Source organism: Schistocerca piceifrons, chromosome 9 (assembly GCF_021461385.2).
Source record: "Schistocerca piceifrons isolate TAMUIC-IGC-003096 chromosome 9, iqSchPice1.1, whole genome shotgun sequence".
NCBI lineage: Eukaryota > Metazoa > Arthropoda > Insecta > Orthoptera > Acrididae > Schistocerca > Schistocerca piceifrons.
Window position 1 is genome coordinate 71,226,137 of NC_060146.1, and position 6,027 is coordinate 71,232,163.

The 6,027-nt window shown below is 40.3% G+C and overlaps 1 pseudogene; it reads right to left on the bottom strand.

The window, feature by feature from the left end:
• Window positions 1-759: 759 nt before the first annotated feature.
• Window positions 760-876, bottom strand: LOC124717593 (annotated as a pseudogene).
• Between the last annotated feature and the right edge of the window lie 5,151 nt (window positions 877-6,027).

Genomic DNA, 6,027 nt, shown 5'->3' on the forward strand with positions numbered 1-6,027 from the left:
ACTGCAGTTCTTGTTGTTGGATTGTTCACTATTTCTATTTTGCTTTTTTTTAACAGTTTAGTACAGTTTTCTTCCTGTTTTCATGCTTGATCTGCGTTCAGTTTTTCACGGCCTTTACACTGGGCCCTCTTATCACTACATCTGGAGGGGGGGGGATGCGATGCGGGGTTTCCCTCGTCAGTACGAGCAATGTGATCTTTGGTTGCCATACTGTCGTTGACTGTGTAGCTTTCTGTTTAATGGTTTAAATGGATCTGAGCACTATGGGACTCAACTGCTGAGGTCATTAGTCCCCTAGAACTTAGAACCAGTTAAACCTAACTAACCTAAGGACATCACAAACATCCATGCCCGAGGCAGGATTCGAACCTGCGACCGTACTGGTCTTGCGGTTCCAGACTGCAGCGCCTTTAACCGCACGGCCACTTCGGCCGGCAGCTTTCTGTGAGAGGTGAGTAAGTCGGGTGTTGGTCGCACTAATGGCTGGTCTTGAAAACGCTAACAGTGCAGAGAGATAAAGACGCAGGGGAAGTTCAGGTTTGGAAATATGATTTACTTCGTCCAAACAGGCCATGAAGGCCCAACGGCACCGACCGGCCGCCGTGTCATCCTCAGCCCACAGGCGTCACCGTATGCCGACATGGAGGGGCATGTAGTCAACACACCGCTCTCCCGGCCGTATGTCAGTTTCCGAGATCGGAGCCCCTACTTCTCAAGTAGCTCCCCAGTTTGCCTCACAGGGGCTGAGTGCACACCACTTCCCAACAGCGATCGGCAGACCGGGCGGTCACCCATCCAACTGCTATCCCAGCCCGACAGCGCTTAACTTCGGTGATCTGACGGGAACCGGTGTTTCCACTGCGGCAGGCCGTTGGCGAAATACGACTCTGGTGAAGATTAATATGAGAAGTGTCGCATCACTGTTTTCATTGTAAACACTGGGCTAACAAGTGAATTGATAATAAATACATAGAATTAATACGGATACAAAAAACAGTAAAAACACAGAATCCGAAGCACTCAGAAAACTCAGAAAGAAACTCCAAACTGAAAACATCATTATTACTAAAGCAGGCAAATGAAATACAGTAGTTCTTATGCCCAAACGGCAATACATTGACAAAACACAAGAGTTCATTTCACAAAATAATATTAAAAAATTGAAATCAGACCCAACAAACAGATTTCAGGTCAAAGTAAAGAACATGTTAAAAAGATAGACTACACACTGGATGACAGAGAAAAAGGTAAATTAATACAGGAAGATTCCTACAGCACCCAACCTCCAATGCCAACCAAAAATCCATAAACCAAATATGATATGAAAATAATCAGAATAAATAGTAAAAGACATCTCCTAACACTACAGGAAAATTATCATATATACAAAACAAAAGCCGAAAAGAAACAACTACAAAATGACCAAGCAACTATGACTAACAATCACTGTTTACATTGATTGATCATATAATAGACAGAAATCCCAACAAATGATTACACATCTGAATCCTCTCATAAGTATATACAGAAAAATTCACTATTATTATTAGGAATAAATAAGTGAATAAAAAATAGTAATAAAAATAAAATAAATAATTTTACTTTATTTTTAAAAAAATAAGAAATTTGTCTCCCCCTCTAATACACACAAACACATACACACACACATACACACACACACACACACACACACACACACACACACACACATACACACAAAATGGTTCTGAGCTCTATGGGACTTAACTGCTGAGGTCATCAGTCCCCCAGAACTTAAAACTACTTAATCCTAACTAACCTAAGGACATCACACACATCCATGCCTGAGACAGGATTCGAACCTGCGATTGTAGCAGCAGCGCGGTTCCGGACTGAAGCGCCTAGAACTACTCCGCCACTCCGGCCGGCACTCACACACTCAAGCACACACACAAACACACAAACACACACACACACATACACACACACACACACACACACACACACACAAACACACACACACTCACTCACACACACACACACACACACACACACACACACACACACACATATTCACAAAACAGTTGAATGCAGAAAACTTCGAATGTTCGTAACACTTAGAAAAACATATGAATCTCTGTACTAAAAGATGGCAGTTACAGTGATGTGTAACGTAAACAGTGAACTGTAAGATGTCCACCTGGTTGCCAGATGAGAAAAAGCAGTTTGCTTACATGCAGTGAATTAGAAGTTACCTGAAAGTACCTTTCCATTAAAAAAAAAAAAGCGTTAAGGAACTTTTATTAAATCTGTAACCTAGATGTGAAACCATAACCTATATGTAAAAAGGACGAATCACGTAATATTTCAGGATACCCGCAGAAGATGCCTTGTAAAAAATGCGAAACGAGTCTGGGTGCATAAATAAAAATAAAAATTTCGATGTGCAGTATACAAAAAAGGGATTTTCTTTGAAACAACTGCAATTTACATACAGCCGCTGCGGAAATGGCCACTACAAGAAACAAATATTAACGGTTACAAAAGTTGGTTTAAACACATGAAAAGCTTAAAGATTCATTAAAACAGTTCGAAAATGTACCAGACTAAGTACAATTGTAATCTCTTCTTCGTACAATTCTGATAATTGACATCTTTCACATAAGAAGCGTTTTTTCCCTCTGGCACCGATGCTAACTTCGTGGTACCAAACATTACACTTCTGAGGGCGATTCCAGTCACACTTTGCAAATTATTCCGCACTTTAATAATCCAAGAAACAAAATCCACGATTATTCTCGTTGTTTGCTGGGAATTTGACTTTTAATACCTCTTTAACCATTACTCAGAGAGCTACATTTCTGTTTATTGTATCGATGCAATTGTTTATTTCTACCTTTGTTCCCAGTTGAAAAAGATTTCTCTTCCTGCGGCTTTCCAGTTGATCATCTCAAGTGAACGGAATCGATGTATCTTGATTGGTGGAGATGAATGAGCAGGAGCCTCGATTAACGATGAAGGCGCAAATTTCTCCTCGGGAACCATGTCTTTGCAGAAGGGCATTATTCCAGTGCGCTGGAACCACTTGGCTGCACACTATAAATAATAACATTGCTTCTACGTGTGAGGATGAGAATACAGATAAGATAATCAGTGATATTTCAAAGTACCAGAGCTCGAAGCGCTAATAGAAAACACTGATGCTAAAACCGTTATACGCACTGAAAGCTGGAGAAAGCCGGATATAAGCTCGGCCTAAATTCTTGCAAAGAACCCAACGGTGTTCCGAAAGGATAGGCTAAACATGGTTGGCGATGGAGTGTTTCTTGCTGCTAGGTGTAATTTATCTTGACACGATATTGAAGTAGATACTACCAGTGAAATAGTATGGGCAGAGGTCATTGTTGGCAACCGGAATAAAACAATAAGTGGAACCTTTTACCGACCTCCCAATTCAGATGATAAAGTTGCTGAAAGGTTCAAAGAAAACTTGAGTTTTGGTTTCAAACACGTGCCTGACTCATACAATTGTAGTTGGTGGTGACTTTAATTTACCCTCAATATGCTGGTGAAAATACATGTTTAATTCCGGAGGAACGCATACAACATTATCCGAAATTGTGCTAAGCGCGTTCTCTGAAAATTATTTCGAGCAGTTAGTTCATGAGCCCACACGAATAGTAAACAGTTGTGAAAACACACTTGACCTTTTAGCAACAAATGATCCAGAGTTAATAACGTGCATAAAAATCAATGCATGGATTAGTGAACACAGGGTTGTCGTAGCGAGACTGAATATTGAAATCCCCAAATCATCCAAAAATAAACGAAAAATATACCTGTTCAAAAAAAGCATTCACTCGACGCCTTCCTGAGAGACAATCTCCACTCCTTCCAAATTAGTAACATAAGTGTAGACCAGATGTAGCTTGAATTCAAAGACATACTATCGGCAACAATTGAGAGATTTATACCAAATAAATCAACAAGCGACGGAGCTGATCCTCTTTGGTACACAAAACGGGGCACAACACTGTTGCAGAAACAACGAAACAAACATGCCACATTTAAACAGACGCAAAATCCCCACGATAGGCGATCTCATACAGAAGCTCGAAATTTAGCGCGAACTTCAATACGAGATGCTAATAACAGTTTCCACAACGAAACTTCGTCTCGAAACCTGGCAGAAAATCCAAAGAGATTCTGGTCGTATGTGAAGTATATTAGTGGCAAGAAACAATCAATGCCTTGTCTGCGCGATAGCAGTGGAGATACTACCGAAGACAGTGCTGCCAAAGCAGAGTTACTAAACACAGCCTTCCGAAATGTCTTCACAAAAGAAGACGAGGTAGATATTCCAGAATTCCAAACAAGAACAGCTGCCAACATGAGTAGCGTAGAAGTAAATATCCACGGAGTAGTGAAGCAACTTAAATCACTTAATAAAAGTAAGTCTTCTGGTCCAGACGGTACATCAATTAGGTTCCTTTCAGAGTATTCTGATGGATTAGCTTCATACTGTCCGCCCCCCAGTAGCTGAGAGGTCAGCGCGACAGACTGTCAATGCTAAGGGCCCAGGTTCGATTCACGGCTGGGTCGGAAATTTCTCTCCCACTACTGGGTGTTGTGTTGTCCTAATCATCATCAGTTCATCCCCATCGACGTGCAAGTCGCCGAAGTGGCGTCAAATCGAAAGACTTGCACCCGACAGTACGCTCTAGCCACACGACCAGTCAGCTCCGTAATTGACAATTATATACAACCGTTAACTCGACGAAAGGTCCGTACCCAAAGACTGCAAAGTTACACAGGTCACACCAATATTCAACAAAGGTAGTAGGAGTAATCCACTTAACTATAGGCCCATATGCAGCAGGATTTTGGAAGATATATATTTTTTTTTTTATTCCGATTTTGGCCGTCTAGGGACCGCGTTAAACAACTATTTTTCAATGTACATTTCTCCTATTGGGCTCCTCCTCTTTTCTCTTCTGCCAGTATGTCTTCATCCTCTCTCTGTGCTGCTCCCTTCGGTCTTCTGTCCACACTGTTCCTCCAGTTCTTCTCTTCTTCACTTCAAATCCTTCAAAATGTTGAATTTTGTCTCTCATTAAGTCTCTGTTGGCTATATCATCTTCTCCTATACCCATCTCCTCTAAGTCTGCTTTGACTTCTTTGAACCAGGTAATTTGGGTTCTGGGGTTCTTGTCAAAAAACATGAATATTTTCTTTGTCAGCCTTTCGTCATTCATTCTTTTCAAATGGGCGTAAAAGCTTACTCTTCTCTTCCTCATAGTATCTCTTACTTTCTCAATTTTGTCATACACTTCTCTATTACTTCTAAGCTTCCAAGTCCCATTCTCAAACCTCGGCCCAAGTACTCTTCTAATGATTTTTCGCTCCTTTTTTGCTATAGCTTCCATTTCCTTGTTAGTGTTCATTGCTAAACATTCGGATGCATACAGACACTCTGGCTTAATCACAGTGTTGTAGTGCCTTATTTTTGCGTTAATTGATACTGACTTCTTGTTGTACACATTCTTTGTTAGCTGGAATGCCATCTCCATTTTTCTTGTTCTTGTTTTATTTCCTTCTTTATCTGAAGCATTGGGCTGGATGATTTCCCCTAAATATTTGAAATTAGAAACCTTCTTTATCTGGCCATACTTTGTAATCATATTGTTCGGTGCCTCTTTTACATTGGTTAGGTACTCTGTCTTTTCAAAGGAGATTTTCAGTCCTGCTTTTTCTGCTGTTTCATTCAGAATATTGATCTGTTTGACTGCTTCTTCCAAACTTCCTGCCAGAATCGCTAAGTCATCCGCAAAAGCGAGGCAATATATATATATATATATATATATATATATATATATATATATATATATATATATATATATGGAAGATATATTATGTTCGAACATTTTGAATTACCTCGAAGAAAACGGTCTATTGACACACAGGCAACATGGATTTAGAAAACATCGTGCTCTTCATTCGCATGAAGTGCTGTTACTGATAAGGCATTTCATAGAGATTCCGTATTTC